At 53.7% G+C, this 22,130-nt stretch overlaps 1 long non-coding RNA gene and 1 pseudogene across 1 annotated transcript; both read right to left on the bottom strand.

Annotated features, from left to right (window-relative positions):
• LOC131278916 (putative zinc finger protein 487) overlaps nucleotides 1-10,429 on the bottom strand; it is a 59,066-nt pseudogene extending 48,637 nt beyond the window's left edge.
• A 20-nt stretch (nucleotides 10,430-10,449) lies between these two features.
• LOC131279013 (uncharacterized) lies at nucleotides 10,450-15,629 on the bottom strand. The gene is made up of 3 exons (XR_009186356.1): nucleotides 15,545-15,629; nucleotides 11,793-11,819; nucleotides 10,450-10,507 (listed from the first exon to the last, which is right to left on the bottom strand). It is a non-coding gene; the product is annotated as an uncharacterized lncRNA (long non-coding RNA).
• Between the last annotated feature and the right edge of the window lie 6,501 nt (nucleotides 15,630-22,130).

Here is a 22,130-nt window from a genome sequence, read left to right as displayed (position 1 = left end):
GGGACGGCAGTACTGCGGGCACGCCGCAACAGGGACCCCCTCGCGGCAGGGTGGGGCGCACAGGGTTGGGTTGCAGACCACCGGCATGCATGGGGCTCTCACTGGGGCAAAGGTGAGGCACCTCCCCTGTAGGGCAGAGAAGAGAGAGAAGGTCATAGGAAGGTCATCCGACTTGGAAGCAGAGGCTGCAGTTCCCTTGGCATGGTGGGCTGGGCTCAGCACACCTGCACCCATCGGTGGACCTTTCCCTGGGTGCTGGCCTCCAGCCTCCACTCCACTTGGTGACAAGGTTTGGCTGTCACCTCCCCTGCAGGGGTCCCCCCACCCTCCCCAGGCCTGACCTCTGACCTTGGCCTCTCCCTGTGGCCCGACTCCCTGGGGCCACAGCATTGACTCCCCCTGGGGCCACAGCATTGCCTGGTTTGGGCCCTGGTGAGTGTCTACTGAAGGAGGACCCCTCCCCAGGGCCCTGGGCCACTGCGGTACGTGAGGCTGGGGGCTGCAGGGGCCCCTGAAGGCAGAGGGTCTGCCCCGCCCACTGTGCGAGGAAGCCCGTGCAGACCCTGCGTCTGTCTGCGGCACCCGCCGCCCCGGCGCTGCTGTCCTCCCTGCCCCTCCCTCCCGGGCTTGCCGAGGACCCCCACCCTCCACTCAAGGCCCCCGCAAGCGACCAGAGCACATTGGCCCCTCCCTCACTCCAGTGAGGACGGGTTTCCCCGCACCTTCGGGCAGCCCCCTGGGAGAAGGGAGACCTCCGGCCTTCTGGGACCCCTGCTCGCCTCCAGCGGGCAGCACCCCAAGACCCTGGCGTCTGCCTTTAGAGCCCAGCACCCCCGGTGCCCCAGAGGCCAGCCTCAGCAGGACAGGCCCAGCAGGGCCCCGGCGGGTGCTCGGCCACCCCCCTCGGCTCAGGCCCGGGGCCGCGGTCCTCCAGCTCGCCTGTGTACCCGTGTCTGCCTGGCCTTCCACGAGGGCCTGCCCATGCCCCGCTCCAGACCAGGCACCTGATGTCAAGACAGCCCTGCTCTCAGGCACGTGGCCCCCCGGCTGCTGGAAAGCAAGCCCAGGGCGCCCAGGTCCTCGAGGGGCCTGCAGAGCTGTGCACATCACCAGGTGAGGCCAAGGGGCCTGGAGACCCCCTCCACCCTGTGGATGGAGGACGGGCCAGTGCACGCGCCCGAAGCCATGGAGCTCAGGAAACTTCCACGGCAGCTGGAGGAAGCTAAGACACCACCCAGGACAGCCAAGCAGGGGCCCCAGGAAACGGTCATGTCACAGCCTCCAAGCCACACAGGAATGGCCACTGGAACCACGTGAGGTCCCCGGGCCCTGCTGACTTCATGCGTCTCTCCCCACACCCCGAGCACACACCAGGGCCTGTCCTGTGTGGTGGGGTCACCTCAGGGCCTCATGCACGAGGGACGGTGGAGGACACAGGAGGCAGGTGGAAGCAAGCCCCACGCAGCTGGGGTTGAGGAGGGGCCTGGCACCTCAGGAAGCTCAGGGCTTTCCTCTGCAAGACACGGGGCCTGACCCCCAACCCGGGACACAGTGGGTATTGGATTTGGGGGCCACGAGCTGCCCGGGAGTGTTCAGAGAACCTTCCAGCACGCGGACACGCTGCTGCTGGGTGGACTCCTCCTGGGTCAGAGACCTGCTGTCCCCTGGCTGGGGTCACTCATTGGCCCCATGGTGCCTGTGCTGACCTGCAGCAATCCCACCGTGTCAGGGACCAGGGTAGCCTGCTCAGGGGGCTCAGAATGTGGCCAAATCTTACATTCACTAAGCTCTCCCCATCTCTAAGCTTTTATATACACTCTTCTTCTCTTTGGAATGCCCTTTTTTTTCTCATCTACTCATCTTTTAAAAGATAACCCAAATTTTACCTCCTCCACAAAGTCTCATTTCCATCAAAAATGACTGCGCCTGGGGAACCAGCAAGACGACAGCAGAGGAAGGAGCTCCTAGAGTCGGCTCCTGCTACAGGACAGTTAGCAAACACCCAGAGCTCTCTGGAGCTAGCTGAAGATCCTGTTTGGGGGCTCCAGGAGACCAGAAGGGCATCCTGCCACATCCTTGAAGGAGTGGAAGGAGGAGACTGCCCATCTACAGAGAAGACTCATAAGTACAGGCTCCACACCCTGGAGGCCAGTGCCCATCCTCCACTGGAGGCACAAGCCGCCTCGGGAGCTGTTCTGCGGCTGGAATTGAAAGCTCCACTTGCCCAAAATGGGGGAGGAAGAGATGGGTGGGCACCAACTTCAGTTACTGATGGGTAAACTCAGTCAGCTACAGTATGATGCTGAGAACAGCTAAGGTTTGAGCCTGTCCAGGTCAGAAAGAGGCCAGGAGCCACCATCTTAACTCCGTGCCTGGCACGAGGGGAAGCGGGGTGGACTGAGGATCCCAGTGCTGGTGGGAACTGGCTTCTTTCCCTCCAGGTCAGATTGCAGCTCCAGCCTCGGCCCCAGAGCCACCTCCAGCAGGGAGGAAGCTGCAGGGACCTGTGCCAGCCTCTCTGGGAAATTACTGGCCAAACCATGGACACAGGTGATGATCCTACTCTGGTGGTGCAAGTCACCCCAGGAGCTGTTCTGTGACGGGAATTGGAGGCTTCATTTCCCAGAGACAGGGGAGGAGGAGATGGTTGACTGCCGATTTCAGCTACTGATTGGGAGACTTGGCTGGCTAAGAGATAACCCTGGGAACAGCTGGGGTGAGAACCAGCCCAAGTCAGAAAGAGGCCAGTAGCCACCATTCTGACTCCACCCCCAGCCTGAGGGGAAGCTGGGCTGACAGTTTCTTTCACAAAGATCAGCCTGCAGCCTGCCTAGGCTTCAGCCCCACCTCTGGCAGGGAGGAGGCTGAGGAGCCCTGCACCAGCCTAGACAGGCAACAGCAGGGAACTCTGGCTGGCATAGACTGAAACTCAGAAGACTACCAGGGGAACTGCAGTCATCTTAGACCTGCACTGCAGAGATTGCTGCCCACACCTGCAGCTCCATCCTTGCCCCAGGTAGGGGAGAAAGGGATGTGAAGCTCCATCAGTCTCTCTGGGCAACTACAGTCTAGGCCTGCACATGGATTATTCCACATAGCTATGACTCTGTCCCTGTCCCTGGCAAAGGAGAAAGTTGGAAGAAGCTTCATTGGTCCCTGGTGCAATGAGGGCAGCTTGAGCCTCCACAGCTTACAGGACCAACTACATGCTTGGCTCCTACTGCATAACCAGCAAGGGAGAAAGGGCAGGAAGCCCTAAACTAGAGAGAAAAACTGCACCCAGAAAAAATACCCTAGTAAGCTAGATGCAAAGACACCGACAAAAAAATTACAATCCACACCAAGAAACAGGAAGCTATGTCCCAGGTAAAGGAACAAGATAAGCCTCCAGATGACATAAAGGAGTTGAGACAACTAATCATAGATGTTCAAACAAATCTCAATAAATTCAATGAGATGGCTAAAGAGATTAAGGATATTAAGATGAGTACAAAGAAAATTTGAAAGCATACATAGAAAATTAGCAGACCTTATGGGAATGAAAGGCGCCATCAATGAAATTTAAAAAAGATTGGAATCATATAATAGCAGATTTGAGGAGGCCAAAGAAAGGATTGGTGATCTTGAAGAAATGGCCTCTGAAAGTGAACATACAAAAGAGGAGATGAAGAAAAGAATGGAAAAATTGAACAAGGTCTCAGGGAACTAAATGACAGCAAAAGGCATGCAAACATACGTGTCCTGGGTGTCCCAGCAGGAGAAGAGAAGGGAAAAGGGGCAGAAGGAATATTTTTTTGGTCTTTATTTGTTTTTTTAATGTTACATTAAAAAAAATATGAGGCCCCCATATACCCCTCACCCCCCTCACCCCACTCCTCCCCCCCCATAGCCACAACCCCCTCCGTCATTCATTGCATTTGGTGAATACATCTCTGAGCACCACTGCACCTCATGGTCAATGGTCCACACCATAGCACACACTCTCCCACAGTCCACCCAGTGGGCCATGGGAGGACATACAATGTCCGGTAACTGTCCCTGCAGCACCACCCAGGACAACTCCAAGTCACAAAAACGCCCCCACATCACATCTCTTCCTTCCACTCCCTACCCCCAGCAGCCACCATGGCCACTTTCTCCACACCAATGCCACATTTTCTTTGATTACTACTAATCACAATAGTTCATGAATAGAATATCAGTAAGTCCACTCTAATTCATACTCTATTCCTCCATCCTCTGGACCTTAGAATGGTTGTGTCCACTCCACATCTATATCAAGAGGGGGCTTAGATTCCACATGGATGCTGGATGCAATCCTCTTGCTTTCAGTTGTAGGCACTCTTGGTTCCCTGGTGTGGTGGCTGACCTTTTTCACCTCCATGTTCACTGAGTGGGGTAAGTCCAATAAACCAGAGTATAGGACTTGCAAGTCTGTTGGGCCTGGCTATCACATGGTCAGTCCAGAGATTCAGAAGGAATATTTAAAGAAGTAATGGTAGAAAATTTCCCAACCCTATTGAAGGACATAGATATCCCTGTCCAAGAAGCACAACAAACTCCCATCTGAAAAAATCCAAATAGACCAACTCCAAGACACATACTCAAAATGGATCAAGAAACTAAAACTAAAAGCAAGAACCATGAACCTTCTGGAAGAAATTATTGGAAAATATCTTCAAGACTGTTGTGGAAAACTGGTTTACCTGTTTGTTACTGTAAATGTTACACCTGTTAAATGTAGCTGTTGTTAGATGTTGCAGTTGTTTCCTGTTTTTGTAAATGATGTTGTAGTTCAGATAGCAAACAACTGCTTGGTAGTTTCCCAATAAATGCAATGGGAAAACCAGGGTTGAGGCTCTCATTCCAGAAGCCGTGAGTCCCCTGGTCTCAGGTTTCTCTCCCCTCTTGTGTCTCTACCTTTATTTCTGTGTTGCCTTCCCTTCAAGCCAACCTATTGTGAGCTGAATGTAGCACAAGACCTGGTGGTAGGTGGTGGATTTTAAAGGAGATAAGAGAAGAACTGAGTGGACTACTGATGTTTAATGTATGTAGAAGTTTTAATTAGCTTTACTGTAAAATCATGGAAATGTATAGAGTGGATGGTAACACACAGTGAGTAACAGCTAGTTTATAAATGGGGATGTGACTGAAAATGGTAGTCTAGTTTTGTAAATGCCACTGACAGAATGCTTGAGAATAATCTAGGAACTGGGTAGCACAGTAAACCAAGAGGTGGATGAGAACTGCTGTTGATGGTACAGATTCAAGAGTGTCCTTTGTTAGCTAGAACAAATGTATATCACTACTGCAGGGTGATGGGAATGTGGAGAAGCATGGGAAAGGTATGGCTGGAGTGACCTATGGACTGTGGTTAGTAGTAACAATACGATATTCTTGCATCAATGCAAAAGATGTACTGTGTTGGTTCTGAGGCAGTATGGGAAATGTGAGCCAAATGTACACTATGGACATGGCAGTAATCAGATGATATTATTTTATCTGTGGCAAATGACACACCACATTGTGGTGTATTGATGGAGGGGTGCTTTGTTTGGGAATTCTGCACATGTACATGATTGTGTTATAGGTTTACAACTTCTGTCATAAAAAATACATTTAAAAAATAATAATAGGGTGGGTTGGGAGAAAAACACACCAAGTGTAAGATAGTAACTATAATTGGTAGTGAGATTTTGACAGTGTTCTTTCATAGTTTGTAACAAACATCTCATAACAATGCAAGGTGTTGGTGGAGGGTTGATGTATGGGACCCCTGTATGATGTCATGCACGTTTGCTTTGTAAGTTCACAACTTTTACTATACACTTAATTGTTTATGTATGTTCGTATATAAATAATATAAAGATAATAATCAGATTGGTTAGGGGAAAATACTTTGCTTAATAGTAATATTTTGACAATGCTCTTTAATCATTAGTTGAAAAGGTTTAAAAACAATGCAAGTTATTGGTGGTAGGGCGAGATGTTATATATGTTTGTTTGATGTCATATATGCTTGTTTTGTAAGTTCACAACTATTATACATTTATTGTTTATGTATGTTTATGTATGAGTGATGTATTTCAATCAATGAAAAAATAAAATAAAATGCCTGTGCCTCCTGGGACTTCCCAATCCTACCTGCAATCACAGCACTTCTCCCCCAGCACTGACCCTGAGCCACAAGACCCTCTACTCATCTGGCCTGGGGACTGCGACTCTTGGGCTGGGGAGGGGCTCCTGCCTGGGTCTGGTTGGTGTGTGGCCTTTGTATTTTGCAGCACAAGGGAGTTTTATTATTTTTCCCTGTTTTTCAGATGAGAAAAGTGAGGCTTTGAGAGGTTAAGAAACTAGGCCAAGTTTACACAAGTAGTAACTGGTTAAACAAAGTTCTTCCTATGGTCACCCCTGGAAATGTTACAGGGACCCCTTCCATCCTTCCACAATTGTCCCCCAAAGAGGTTTTCTGTGCCTTCATACATGCCAGATCCAAACATGCCTCTTGGTGTCAGAGAAATGACCAAAAGTAACATTGCAGGCCCTTGTCCAACCATAAATGCTCATTCATCCATCCATCACACCTCCATCTACCCACCCATCCATCCATTATCCATCCTCCCATCCATCCATCCACCCACTCTTCCACCTTCCCATCCACCCATCAAACCATCCATCCATCCTCCCATTCATCCATCTATCCCTCCATCCACAGAGAGTGCTGCATCTACAGGCCCAGGCATAGGATGATAAGTGCTTCAGAAAGCTGATCCTGTCCACACTGATGCCTGCAGGGCAGGCAGGTGTCCGTCCCCCACCCTCTCTCTGCGCCAACACTAAGTATCATCACGAGCACCTTGACCACTGGGCTGATGAAGATCATGTTGATTTCCCACTCTCTCTAGACTCGCTGCCTCTCCCTTCACCCAGAGCATGCCACCCTGGGATAACATCCATCGAGTTCTACTTATTTACAGGAACTTTGGGTTTTGTCGCTGTTGGGCATAGAATGGAATATTTATCTTTGTTTTTCGCTCCTTTATTTCTGCTCATTTATTCTAGAACATGAGCAACTGATTCTGGGGCTGGTGCTCCCCAAGGGCTGCAGGTCCCTCTGCTTTCCTTCAGGGCATAGTCTACGGGACACTTGCAGTCTCTTTCCCCAATCATGCCCATCCTGGGGCTGCAGGGGCACCCTGGAATGATCTGAACAGGTGCTGATAGAGGGGCAGATGTAAGCGCCTGGACACCTCCACCCAGGAGAGGAGCCCTCTGGGGGCTGCAGGGATCCTGAGTCCATAGCATGGGCATGAGGGGGTGAAGGGATGTGAGGTTGGGAGGGGCAGCTCTCCTTCCTCTCTGGCCATCAGCGATTGCCATGTGAAGCCAACTACCATTACGTCTCCTCAGCTCACTACTGCGCAGCTCAGGACCTTTCCTGAAGGGACCAGTAGAGCTGATAGGGAGCCTCAGCATCCAGGGCTCTAGGGCTTGGACCCTGTTTCTGGATCTCCTGGGAAAGTGGGAGGGAGGGGAGCCAGGTGCCATCACAGTCCAGAGGCACGAGCAGAGACGTTTCTAAAGATTGCTGGTGGAAGGACACTGTCACGTTAGGATTTCCCCAGCCCTACGTCTGTGCCCCCTTTGGTCCAGCTCCATCACGGGCAGGATGAGAAGAACAAGACTCAGCTGCCCGTTGGGCACCCGTGCAGTCTCAGACCCACCCCAACACGCTCCAACCAAGGCCCACAAACACAGGCGGATTCCCATGGAGAAGGAGTCTGCTGGGACATGGTGTGGAAATCAAGACACCAGTGCCCGCGAGAGCCTTGCACGTACAGCCCAGTCCACTACAGAAACGTGCTTTCCAGGTGTTCCCAGGGTCCACCTGATGGCCAGATGCAGGCCAGCCAGGGGCTCTGCGGGGAGAGGAACTGCCCCCTGCAGCACCCAGCCCTTCACTGAGGCGGAGCCTCTGTCTCCACACCTGGGAGGTGCAGAGGAGGCGGCCAGGCCAGGGGTGAGGGCCAGCCAGGGGTGGGCGGCTGCCTCCCTGCGCCCAGGTGAGGACGCCAGGTGAGTGACCTTCAGGGCCTCAGCCCGTGCCCAGAGTGAGCCTGTGCCCCAACCCAGAGCAGTCCTGGAGCACCACCGGAGCCACAGACATGGCGGTCAAGGGCTGGGCGCCTCCAGGGCCCCTGCCCCACCTGCACAAAGCATGACGGGGGAGGCCGCGCAGGGTGGACAGCAGTCTGGGTCAGGGGGCCCGCAGCCACATGGGCACAGCTGCCAGGTGATGTAGGATGACCACACGAGATCCCAAGTGCTGACCCGAGCACAGGCAGTGCAGGGCGAGGAGGGCGCTGGGCTCCAGAGCCAGGCTGCTGGGTCCCTGTCCATCCCTGCCCCGCAGTGGCTGTGTGAGGTGGGGCAAGGCACGAGCCTGTCTGTGCTCCTGCTTCCCGGTCTTTACAACTGCACATAACCACAGCGCCAAGGCTTGAGCTGGAGGAGGGGCTGGAGGGGAGGAATGTAGGGCCCCCTGAGGGCAGCTGCCCAGGAGGTCCACCACGGGCACAGCACCACCCTGGTTCCAGGTGCACACGCAGCGCTGCCGTTTACCCCCTGTGCCGGGGAGCCCACACCAGGGGACCGTGGCTACCTGGAAGAGCCCGTGGGGGCTGCACCCAGAGGCCCCCACATGGGAGGCCACTTCCTGGGAGGCATAAAGCCAGCCAGCTGACCCCCAGGGCTGCAGGCGCAGGGGGCTCATGGGCCAGGAGTGCTGAAGCCGGGAGTCGGCCCTGCTCTGCAGCCCCTTGCCCTTGACTCTGGCCGTGGCCCTTCAGCCTCCAGCCTGGACAGTCCCCCGCCCATCCAAGACCACAGGGAAGGAGCGTGTGGGCAGCCACGCCCGGCCCCTGGGGCCTGCATGCTCCTGAGGCCGTTTCCCAGGGCTGGGCCCCTGCCTGTGAGCAGGCGTCACGAGGAAAAGCACTGGGGCGTCGGCCCGCCGCGGGTGCAGCACCGCGCCTGCTCACCATGCACTGGAACAGGGGCCGCACCAGGCACACTGGGGAGCAGCGCCGACTCAACAGGGCACACAGGAGGTTCAGCTTGCCCTGCAAAGGAGACGTGGCATGAGGATGCGGCACAGCTGAGCGACACGTCCAGAGAGGGTCAGGCACCCCCGCTGAGCCCCAAGAACCCGCATGAGCTCGGGAGCGGAGCCTGGTGGCCTGCGTGCCTGCTGGGATGGTGGTCGCTGTGCTAAGTGTCAGAATCTGGAACAAGACACCCTTTTGGCATGGGGGGTCAGTGGCTCGTTTAGGGCACAAGTTCCCAGGTCGGGTAGGCTACACCAGGAGCCAGGAGAGGTCCCTGAGGGGGCAGTCGGGGGGTGCGGGGAGCTGGGCAGGAGCCCACAGTCTGCAGGGAGGCCTGAGCTGGGGTGGAGGAGGAGGGGGCAGGCAGGGGCCAGGTGGGAGGTCCCATGCCCAGCTCGGGGGCAGGTTCCTGATGTGGTAGTGGGAAGGGCAGAGAACAGTCCAGAAGGAGCCCTGGGCCAGTGGAGGGCAGCACCTGGCTGGCCTGAGCCACAGGGTGGGGCAGGTCTGGGCCAAGCAGGCCAAACAAGTCACTGTGTCAGGACAAGGGCAGGGCTGGCTGTTCCAGTGCTTTCCAGGGCTGCAGAGGAGCACGGAGCAGACGCAAGAGCAGGATGGAGGGGCCCAGCCAGCAGGAGGTTGGGGCTCTTGTCCTCCAGGTGGCCCTTTCACCCCAGGACCCTCAGCCTGGCAGGGCTCTCCCGACCAGGTGGGCAGCAGCATGTCCAGGGAGGGGTAAAGGGCTGAGACTTGGGTTCCCAGGACTCAAGGCCCAGCACTGGTCACTCAAGGATGGGGTCTTGGGGCTCCTCCTCCCTGCAGCCCTGCACCCCATGTCACCAGCCATGAAGCCAGCAGCTCTTGTCCTCATTCTGCCAAAAAGGCTGCTGCTGGGCTGGGCACAGCTGCGGTGTCTCCAGAGAATTGAGAAGGCGCTAACAGTGGCTGCTCAGCATGTCTCTATTTCTCTGACTCATTCACCCCTCTTTGTGGCTCAGGCTGTTTTTCACCCTCCACTGCTGGCTGGGGTTTGAAACCTGAGCCACACCTGAGCTGAGGAAACCTGGGTGGCAACTGGTTACCTGCCTGATGTGGGCTGCCTGCCACCACCCAGCAACCAGGTGGGGCAGGGGCAGCTGGGCTCAGTCGACTTGGAGCGCCTGGGACACTGACCCCCAGCTTCGTGCCCTCCCCTGGCCCGTGGCACCCAGGGAGGAAGCAAAGTGCCCTGGACCCTGGACTCCCCCAGGTGGAGCCTTCCAGCAGGGCCTCTGCACCTGAACCATCTCCCTCTCCCCTGCCCCAGCCCTCCTCACCTCCATTTGCCTCAGATGCCCAGTGTCCGGGCAGTCACAGCAGCGGGTAATCATCATGGGGCATGGCGGGCTGCAGCACACTGTCTGTAGGAAGAGAAAGCGCCTGCTCCAGGGGGGAACAACCGGGGGGGCTGGTGCTGCCACTCAGCCAATGTTTGTGGGGTGAATAAGGAACAATCGAGTGAGGGACCCCGGATTCCATCCACAGCCTGCGCCTCCAGGGAGCATCTCTGGGGCAAACAAGACGGCATCTGGCTCATCCCCAAAGTGCTGCAAAGCTCCCCTGTCCCCTCGCTCCTCTGACGCCCCCATTGGCAGAGCCTTGCCTTGAGGCTGTGCCCTGTGTGGTGCTTGGATTGAGGGCCCCAGAAGAGAGGGGTTCACGCCTGCAGGCGTGCTCTCTGGGGGGAGCCGTCTGTAACAGGACGTGCCCAGGATGTCACTATTGGATGGGTGGCCAAAGAGAAGCGGGGGCTCTGTACACTCCAGGAGCCTCATGAAGGAGGAAACGTGACTCAGGAGGAGCTGAAAGCAGAGGATGGAGGGGACCAAGGATGGCGCCGTGTGGCCGAGGCATGAGGCCAGCCAAGGACCCCAAGGCCTGCAGTGGCTGGCACTGGAACCCTGCGGATCCGGGAGAAAGCTGGCCTTCTGGGCTCCAGACCAGAGACAGTGACCTCTGGGTTCAAGCCACCTGGTGCATGGCGTTTGTCAGAGCAGCCCTGGCAAATGAAGACACCACGTGCTGGGCCAGCCAGGGGTCTGCGCATGGGCAGGGGACGCCCCTCAGCCACCGGGCTCCAGCTTTGAAAGCACGACCGCCCCAGGCCCACCTGGCCCCACGGCTGCTGCCCTGAACCTGGCCCTGGGCTCCCCCGGGTGGGCGCCCCTTGCAGCTCCATGCCAGGTAAGCTCCCTCGCCCACCCTCAGCCCTGCAGGCCCCAAGGGCTGACCTGGCCAGGCCCCTCTGCCCACCAAGAGACCATGATTAAGAAAAGGGCATGGCAGATCCCAGAGCTGGGTCCTTGCAACATGAGGCTCCTTTTCCAGAAGCTTCCCTGAGTCCTGGGCAAGTACCATCTTGCCAGCCGGCAGGGGCTCAAGTTCCCCACCTGTCTCAGGAGGGTCCGTGGCAGACCCCCACAGGCTGCCCACACTGCCCCTTTGGTGGAAGCCCAGGAAGGGGGACGCCTGGCTTCCCTAGCAGCCTCCAACCCCCCCACCCCTGCAGCCCGCTCCTCCTGCTCTGCAGGCTCTTGGCACAGGCAGTGGAGCTCCTGGGGTGGGAGCGGGCCCCTCCATGGGCAGCGGGAGGCTCGGTGCATGGCAGATGAGCTCACAGGAAGTCAGGATGCACTTAGGACTTACCCTACATGGGTCCGGCTCCCTTTTACACTAGAAAGTTAAAAAGACATAGCCAAATAAGATTAATAAGAAAATGAAATAATACTAGTATTTAAAATAACAAGTAAAATACAAAAAAAAACTTTAAAAATTGACATAATATAAAAAGTTTTTAGACACTGTGTCTTTCATCACTGTAAGGTCTGTTGTCTTGTATGTACAGTAATAATTTCTCCTGTATATTCCCCCAGGACCTTATTTTTTCCACTTTATTTTCAAAGAAGCTGTAGGTTACAGAAATGTGGGAAGAGGTCCACCTGGGGCATGCCTCGAAGGCATATGAATATGTTCAAGCGTTCACTGTCTGGATGGTTGAAGACCCACACAATAACCAAAGAATATTGAATTCCCATCCTGGGGAGGGCTGCTGCATTCCCTAACAGCATGGCAAGAATCTCCCAAGTACAAGGGCAGTGCCTAGTGAAGGAGGAGAGACCATGATACCAGGCCCTCAATATTGAATACCATACTCACGGACCTTTCCTTGTGAATTTGAAACTTAGCCTAGTGTTATACATTGCTAAGAGTTACCTCCTGAAAGCCTCCTTATTGCTGAAATGTGGCCTCTCTGAAAGCCAAACTCAGCATATAAACACACTATCCTTTTCCCAGCATGGGACATGATGCCTGTGGATGAGCCCCCCTGGCACCAAGGGATTATTACCAACACCAACCAACAATGCATGCAGACAAAGACCTTGACCAAAAGGGAGAAATATTCAATACAAATGAGCTTTTATGGCTAAGAGATTTCAAAGTGAATCAGAAGGTCATTCCAGAGGTTACACTCTGCGCATCTCAGCAGGCTCAGCAGGATCCCATTGACTGCCATGGTAAACAATGCCTCAAACAGCAGGGCAACTAAGAGCTAGAGACACCCAAACACCAAAAGCAGCACAGAGCAGCTCAGGAGTTAGGCACCCTATCAGCTGGCCTTACTCTGGAATCTATGCTTCTCAGTGTAACAGACTTAGACTCTTGAATAGTTTCCCTAAACAAGGCTCCTCTGTCCCTTTTATTTGAAATATCATTAGCACTCTACTTATTAAATGTATGTTCCAGAGACTTAAAATCTTTGGTCCATCCATGTGCCAGTTGGGTCCTGAATCTCAGCAGAGTTGCAGCACCTATTCTCCAGCTCATTGGACTCATCCAGCACAACTGACAAGGAGATGATGATGGACAACGCCCATCCCAAGTAACAGAGAGTGTCTACAACTGCAAGCAAGAGAGTAACATCCACCTACCGCCTGGGAAACAGGGCCCCTCTCAATCAGAAACTGCATCACCATCGTCAAATCCTCAAGACTGGGGAATGAACACTGGACTAAAGTAGACTTATTACTATTCTATTATAGACATTATTCTAGCAATGGAAGAACTTCTATCATTGATATAAAGGCAGTGGCCACCAGAGGGTCTGAGGGGAGGGGGAGGGAAGAAGAGGTGTCACATGAGGGGAATTTCAGGACATTGGAGTTGTCCTCCAGGACAGGGCAATGATGGGTACAGGGCATTATGGATTTTGCCATAACCTACGCAACTGTGCAGGACAGAGTGTCAACTGTAATGTAAACTAGAGTCCATGGTTAGTAGCAATGCCTCAATACGTGTTCATCAATTTTAGCACATGTGCCACACTAAGGAAGGTTGTTATTGATGTGGGAAAGTGTGGGAGGGGGAGACGGTGAGGTTTATGGGAATCCCTTATGTATATATTTTTTATGTAGCATTTATGTAATATAAAGCTTCTTTAAAATTAAATATTTTAAAAAAAGACATAACCTGTGCTGGAAGGTGCGGTTTGGGTTCAGCCTCAGCCCCTGGGAGAGGTGGGGACCCTGCTCAGAGACGCGTGGCACAGACCGATGCCTGCGGGGCTGTGGCCAGCACAGCTGCCTCTGAGCCTCAGTTTCCTACTTTGTCACAGGGACACCACCCCTCCCTGGAGGGCTGGGGCAGGCCAGGCAGGCTGAGGCCACCCCAAGCCGAGAGCCCTTTGTAGGATGGTCCCCACAGGCTTTCCCTCGAGTGCTCCCTGGGCAGGGACCCGCCTGCTCCTTCTCTGCCCCCCCCTTTCTCCTCCTCCTTCCTGCAGCCCTCGGGACGGTCCTCCAGCCCCTCGAAGTCCCCTCCTTCCTAGCCCAGGAGCACTCCTCTCTGTCCTCCTGCTGCCCTGCTGCACACTTGATTCTGGTCACCTCTAGAAAGGCCATGGGCACTGTAGCAGGCTGGCCCAGCATGCACAGCCTCCCCGTGAGCACCCCATGGCAGGTGGGGCAGGAGGCCAGGGCACCTCTAGGCTCCAGGGGGTGATGGAGCCTGAGCCTTGGTCAGTCTTGGGAGATGCAACCATAGCAGGGGCGCTCACCTGCCTGCTCAGGTAGCAGGGCACTCACCTGCCTGCTCACATAGCAGGGCACTCACCTGCCTGCTCATGAAGCAGGGGCACTCACCTGCCTGCTCAGGCAGCAGGGGCACTCACCTGCCTGCTCACATAGCAGGGGCACTCACCTGCCTGCTCATGAAGCAGGGGCACTCACCTGCCTGCTCACATAGCAGGGGCACTCACCTGCCTGCTCACATAGCAGGGCACTCACCTGCCTGCTCACATAGCAGGGGCACTCACCTGCCTGCTCACATAGCAGGGCACTCACCTGCCTGCTCAGGCAGCAGGGGCACTCACCTGCCTGCTCAGGCAGCAGGGGCACTCACCTGCCTGCTCACATAGCAGGGGCACTCACCTGCCTGCTCAGGCAGCAGGGGCACTCACCTGCCTGCTCACGTAGCAGGGGCACTCACCTGCCTGCTCAGTCAGCAGGGGCACTCACCTGCCTGCTCACGTAGCAGGGGCACTCACCTGCCTGCTCAGGTAGCAGGGCACTCACCTACCTGCTCACATAGCAGGGCACTCACCTGCCTGCTCATGAAGCAGGGGCACTCACCTGCCTGCTCAGGTAGCAGGGCACTCACCTGCCTGCTCACATAGCAGGGCACTCACCTGCCTACTCACATAGCAGGGGCACTCACCTGCCTGCTCAGGTAGCAGGGCACTCACCTGCCTGCTCATGAAACAGGGGCACTCACCTGCCTGCTCAGGTAGCAGGGCACTCACCTGCCTGCTCACATAGCAGGGCACTCACCTGCCTGCTCACGTAGCAGGGCACTCACCTGTCTGCTCACATAGCAGGGCACTCACCTGCCTGCTCAGGTAGCAGGGCACTCACCTGCCTGCTCATGAAGCAGGGGCACTCACCTGCCTGCTCAGGCAGCAGGGGCACTCATCTACCTGCTCACATAGCAGGGGCACTCACCTGCCTGCTCACGAAGCAGGGGCACTCACCTGCCTGCTCACATAGCAGGGGCACTCACCTGCCTGCTCACGTAGCAGGGGCACTCACCTGCCTGCTCATGTAGCAGGGGCACTCACCTGCCTGCTCAGGCAGCAGGGGCACTCACCTGTCTGCTCACATAGCAGGGGCACTCACCTGCCTGCTCAGGTAGCAGGGCACTCACCTACCTGCTCACATAGCAGGGCGCTCACCTGCCTGCTCATGAAGCAGGGGCACTCACCTGCCTGCTCAGGTAGCAGGGCACTCACCTGCCTGCTCACATAGCAGGGCACTCACCTGCCTGCTCACATAGCAGGGGCACTCACCTGCCTGCTCACGAAGCAGGGGAACTCACCTGCCTGCTCACATAACAGGGGCACTCACCCGACAGCACAGGTAGAAGAAGCAGCACAGCAACAGGAGGAAGAGCAGGGCAGCTGCGCCAGCCACCACGGGGATCCAGGGGAAGTCGCTGCTGCCGGTGCTGGTGAAGCTTTCAACAAGTGGTGGTAAGGGGATCTCCAAGCCACGGGGCTCCGCCTCCTCACCACCGCCCCCGCCCTCACCCTCGGGGGTCCCCTCCTGGTCAGTGCTGCTGTCCGCATCACCACTGCGGTACTTGGAAAGCCACTCGAGGGCTCTGGCTGCAAGACGCCTGAAGAGCTTTGTGGGGGGCTTCTCAGGAGGCTTTCCAGGGGCCTGCTCGGGGACCTTTCCAGGGAGGTTTTTTGGGGAGGCCTCCTGGGGCATCTCAGGGGCTTTCTCAGGGGTTTGCTCAATGAGGCGCTGGCTGTTGACCTTGCTTGGGTTCCCAGCCTTGCCCTCGGTGGGTTTGGCAGCAGGATTCTCCCCCTGTGGAAGGGCCACCATCACCATCCAGCCTTGGCTGCCAAAGAACAGGTGTGGCCGAGGGCTGGGCTGGGGCTGGGTGGCCCCCTCCCGACTCCCGTCCCCTGGCATTCCACCCCCAGCTCCTCCTTTCCTCAGGCGCTCCACCTCGGGGGACCCCAGGGGGGCCAGGAGTCCATGGCCAGATGCCCAGACCACCTTGGCAGCACCCAGGGCCACAGACGCCACGTGTGGCGGAGGCTGCCCCATCCCCCTGCCTGAACCCCGACATGGAGGGGTGGGCCCTGGGGCCCACACAGCCAGGGGTGCTGCAGGCCTGGACTCTGGTCTTGGTGGACCCCTGCCCTACCCACTCGCCCTGACTGCCAGCTGCCCCCCAGTGTGCCTGCATCAGAGCTGGGCCAATGGGCCCCGTGACAGGGGTGTCCCCACCCAGTACTCACGCAGTCCTTTCCACTGAATTTGAGGTTGTTGGTGATGAAGGTTATGCCTTTGTTGAGGCTGATTTCAACGAAGATGGGCCTAAACCACAGAGGGGGTGGGCCGGTGACAACCAGGTCTCCCCTGTGGCTGAACTTTGGCCCCCAGCTCTCCTGGGTGCAGTGACTTTGCCAGCAAGGCACTGGGGTAGTGGAGAGAATGGGGCGAGCTCTCCTTCCCCAGAGCACGAGGTCGGCCTGGCGCAGAGGCCCCAAGGGACACGGCCAGCCCCAGGAGCCCGGCATCGTCTGTGCACCGTGTGGCCATGTGCCACATGAGTGGCAGCAATGGGGGGGTTCCCTGGGCTCCTCCATGTGGGCAGGGCACATGGGCTCAGCTCTGGCGAGTGGCAGGAGCCCTTTGGAACCAGATGGGCTGAAGCACGTGCCCCAGAAGAAACCATGTTCACCACCTGCACCCAGTCCTGGGGTGTAACCCAGCGTCAGTGGAACTTCTGAGGACATCGTTATGCTGCAGTCAGGGGAATGAGACTGCCCTTAGTGCTGTGACTGAGGGCTTTCAAGGGAAAGCCACTTGGAGGAGAAGACGCTGGAAGTCCTTGGGAACCGGCAGAGAAAGGAGAGCACGTGGCCGTGTGGTGGGGGAGACACGGGACCCCAGGATTGCCAGATGCCAGCACCAGAGCGCTGCCCATCCTGGAGGGAGCCAGCTTCCAGCCCCAACACTGGCAGCCAAGAAATCCCTCTTGTCAAGACAACCCATGGCTGCTAGATGTCCCAGCAGTGGGGAAACTAAGGCAGGCACCCTCCACCTCCTGCCATCCTCAGCAGAGCCGGGCCACACGGATCCCTGCCCACCCCCAGGACCACCCATCAGGGTAGGTACAGAGGGCTCCCCGGGTGCCCCGGCCGAGGGTGTCCTCACCCAGGACCCCTAAACCACTGCCCATCTGGTCTCCTGCCACAAGGGTCCCCAGGTTGGGGCACTTACTTTCCAAGTACCTGAGGTTCTACTCCAGGACAAGTTATGACATTGTCTCCAGAAGAGCTTGCTGCTTTATCTAAAAGAGAAAACCCACAGCAGAAGGTCAGTGCACGTCCATCCATCCACCACCTCCTGCTGCCCTCGGCCAGACAAGTGGACCCTGGCAGGGGGCCAGCCTCTCCTTCAGCCATCGTCTACTCTGAGAAATTGTGGGATCCCTGGCACTGGGCAGCCGATGGTATTTAAAAGAAACAAGGCAGGCAGAGAGACGTTCTCAAGGCAGGAACGTTCTTGTGACTGGATGGGGAGGCAATCCCATAAAATAGAACCATGAACAAAATAAATGTCAGGGAGTGTGAAGTGCATGACAACAAAAACGGGGAAGGCACAGAGCACGGAAGTGAAGGGACATCCTCTCAGAATGGGTGGCCTGGATCATCTCTTACAGGTACAATTTCTCGTTTGGAGACATTACAATATTTGCAGATGAACTGACGTGATGTCCGGGATTTGCTTCAAATAAGCAGCAGCGGGGATACTGACGTCACCAGCTTGGCATGGGTGGGCCATTACTGACAGCAGGTGATGAGTATTTCAAGTTCATTCTACGATTCTCACAACTATTGTATGCTGTTGAAACTTCACTAAAAATCAGGCCTCTCCAAGGAGGCAGTGCTTGCTCTGAGCCCCAACAGGTGAGGAAGCCATCAGGGAGAGGTCTGAGGGAGGAATCTTCCAGGCTGTGGAGGGGCCTGTGCCAAGGTCCTGAGGTCAGAACTACTCGTGCTTGTGCAGGGAGGAAGGGAGTGAGCAGGACGGGCAGCATGGGCTTTATCCAAGGACAGCGAGTGTGCCAGGGCCTGACAGATCCCGGGGTGGTGTGGACTTGAAGGCAGCAGGACTTTTGGTGGCTGGATGCGGGGGAAGCAAAGAGGCACGAGGGGGCCATGAGCTTTGGAGGAGAGGACTGAGTGGCTAGGGGTGCCCTTTCCTGCAATGGGGAAGCCTGACATGGGAGGGGATTTTGGATGCTTTGGCTTTCCTTTAGCCTTTGGTTTCTGTGGGGTTTGGGACTGGGGCACAGGAGGCTGAGCGCAGGTCCACAGCTGTGGGGGCACTTCTCAGTCTGCAGCCTGAATGCTCACTGGCCCCTGGACTGGGGTGAAGAGCACTGCAAAGCCGCCCTCTGAGTGGGGCTTGGCCTCACAGTCATCCCCTAGGCTGGAGGAGCAGGACCTTTGCTTTCCAAGGCCCGGGCCCAGCTGCGCCCAGGAAGGAGGGTGAGCAGCGTCATCCACTGTCTCTCTGCAGGATGGAGGCTGGGTTTGCCACCACCTGCAGCCCATGAGGGCTGTGCTCAGAGCTGCTGGGAGTGCTGCCCTCTCCAGCAGAAGGACCCTGGAGGTGGCAGGCCAGCCCCCTCACAGGGGTGGCTCTTGTGGAATGTTTTCATTTCAACTAGGCTAGTTGAGTTCCAGGAAGATGGCATTGGAGTAGGCAGGCAGGGCTCAACTCTCTCACAAAAACAATGGAGAAAGGGCCAAAAGCTGTCCTAAGGACCTGCTTTGGGAGTCAACAGACCAGGACAGTGCTATGCAACTCCCAGGAGGGCAGGGAACAGAGAGATGAAGAACCCAAAACAACAAACCTGAGCTATCAAATGCCCACCATGGCTGGGAAGGGCTCCCCTCCCCCATCCCAAGATATTAAGCTGGGGTAAAAGCCTGGCTCACTGCAGCCCAGTGCGGGGGGAACAGATGTCCTCCTCCCTGCCAGCTGTTTCAAGGGAAAAGGGAAGGGGCATCAGAAGGCTTCTCTTCCATGAATTCAGCCAGCAAAGCCTGCTGTGAATTTCAGCTCTGACTGCACCACACAGGAAATTAGAGATTGAAAGAAACACTTCCACAGAAAGGTTTTCCAAGAAACACCATGTGCTGGCTGGTCTGGAAATTGCATGGACAAAAACTGCTTTAAGGACTCTCTTAACCCCAATTCCTGGGAGAAAATCTGCACACCATTAGTGAATCCCTGGCCCGGTTTTGATAACTTAAGCTGGGTAATTTTAAAGACTCAGAATAAGGTGAACCAAGTATCAAAGAAGAGCTGGGGTGGGGCGGGGGGGGGGGGAGGCAGCAAACAGGCAACAGAAGAAATTGGCTATCAGAGCAAATTGATTGACATATTCAGATGCCTAGACATGAGCAAAAAATTACAAGCCATATTAGGAAGCAGGAAGAGATGGCCCAGCCAAAGGAACCAACCAAATATCCTGAAGATATACAGGATTTAAGAAAATTAATGAATGATAATCATGCAACACTCCCAAATCACTTCAAAGAATTGAAAGAAAATATGACTACAGGGATAAAGAGTATTAAGAAGACACTGAGTAAGCATAAAGACCAATTTGAGACTGCAAAGAAAAGTAACAGAGCTTATGGGAATTAAAGACACAATGGATGAAATTAAAAATAGAAAGATGAAGAGGAAGACCCCACATTTGAGGAAGAAAATGAAGAAATTGGAGGAGGTGCAGAAGGTGGACAGGGTAATAGAAAGAGACTTTTTTTCTAAGGAACTACAGTGTATGATGTATGGATTTGGGGATGACCAGAATCCTTATACTGAGTCAGTGGATATTCTTGAAGACCTTGTCATAGAGGTCATCACTGAGATGACTCACAAGGCAATGTCAGTTGGAAGACAAGGTCGAGTACAAGTTGAAGATATCATCTTCTTGATTCGAAAGGACCCAAGGAAGTTTGCTAGGGCTAAAGACTTACTATGAATGAAGAATTGAAACAAGCTAGAAAAGCATTTGATCACACAAACTATGGATCTTGATCCTTTTTGTACTTCTTAAAGCTTCCTTATCTTCTGGGTCAAATATATATAGTAACTGCATATTTCCTATAGTAAGGTCCAGATATCTAACCATGAAAATGAAAGCTGGAGAAACATACAAGTTTCAGCCTTTATTTTCCTGTCTTCAATTTTAGAGCTTTTGAGTCTTTAATTGCCTGTCTTTATATTGTCATTGGGTTTTAATGATCATATATAAGTCAAGGTACCTTGCAATTCATGTAATTCCTTCTGACTTTTGACTAGATGATGAAGTAGTACTTATGTGTTAGGTGTCCTTTTTTGTCATTGTAGGCTATATTGTAGCTGTTTTATATGTGACAAGTAAATGGCACCTTTGATCCTGTGATAGCTGAGAAATGTTTTTTATATTTTCTTAAGTTTCTAGACAAAACTCTGATATTACTAATGAAGTGAACTGGTTTGTGTTTCTCTTAAGTAGATGATGATATAGGAAAATACGGTATTTTTAGAGAATGCTTAAGTGTCTTAAGTGGTCATTTGTTTTAATTTTCTTCACATAGCAAGAGTGTTTTGTTTTTTGAGAAACTAAGTTTCATGTAAATGCCTCAGTGTTGGTAGGCTTTTTTAAATTTAAAATCTTTGGGTTTATACATTCTGTTTGTCAAGCTTTACAACTGAGTTTCCCAAGTCAGTTTAAATCTTCTAAAAAGAAATGCTTTCAGTAGCATGAATGGCATTGCTTAAAAAGCTGATGGCAGGATAAGCATTTGGGGTAGTGTTTTATTAATATATTTGTTAGTACTTGTTCATTGTGGAAATGTGTACTTGCCTAAAAGCATATGTGGCCACAGAAACCACTTGTAGTTCAGGATATACAGGTTGTGTGTGTATTTAACTATCTTGTATTAAATTATTATTGCACTTAGCTTAAAATGAGAGTTGAAATTGCATTTAAAGTGATCATTGAATGTAACTATCTGTGAAACTGAATGTTTTGTTTTGTGTGCTGCTTTTTCACATTATCTATAAATCAGTGCTTGGGGAAATTCTACTTTCTTAACCTATTCATACAAGGAATAAAGTATGAAAAATTAGAAAAAAATACATTAGAGGGAGGAGGTGCAAGATGGCAGCAGAGTAGGGTGCTCTGAGAGTTAGCTCATCCTACAAGGCAGTTGGTGATCTCCCAGAACTATGTAAAGCACCTGCTTAGGGGCCCTAGGAGACCAGATGAGCATCCTGCAACATCCTTGAAAGAATGGAAGGAGGAGACCTACCATCTGCAGAGAAGATTCATGAGTAGAGCACTCTACACTATGGAGGCCAGTGTCCATTCTCCACTGGTGGAGAAGCTGCCTCAAGGGCTATTCCATGGCTGGAGTTGGAAGCTCCATTTCCCAAAAATGGGGGAGGAAGAGATAGTTGGTCCCTGAATTCACGTAGTGATTAGTAAACACGGCTGGCTAAAATATAACCCTAAAAACAGTTAAAGTTTGAACCTGTTCAAGTTGGAAAGCACCCAGTAGCTGCCATTTTAACTCTGCAAAAGCAGATCTCAATACATTCAACAAGATAGAAATTATACAATGCACCTTCTCTGATCTTAATGGAATAAAGCTGAAAATCAGCAAGAGGTGGAAAAAGGGTACATTCACAAATATATGGAAATTAAACAACACACTCTTATATAATCAGTGGGCCAAAGAAGAAATTTCAATAGAAATCAATAAATATCTCAAAACAAAAGAAAACAAGAGCACAACATATCAGAACATATGAGAAGCAGTGAAGGCAGTGTTGAAAGGGAAATTGATGGCACTCAATGCTTATACTAAAAAAGAAGAAAGAGCTAAAATCAAGAAGAAAAAAA

The sequence above is a fragment of the Dasypus novemcinctus genome, chromosome 6 (genome assembly GCF_030445035.2).
Source record: "Dasypus novemcinctus isolate mDasNov1 chromosome 6, mDasNov1.1.hap2, whole genome shotgun sequence".
NCBI lineage: Eukaryota > Metazoa > Chordata > Mammalia > Cingulata > Dasypodidae > Dasypus > Dasypus novemcinctus.
This window is presented reverse-complemented; position numbering and strand designations above follow the sequence as displayed.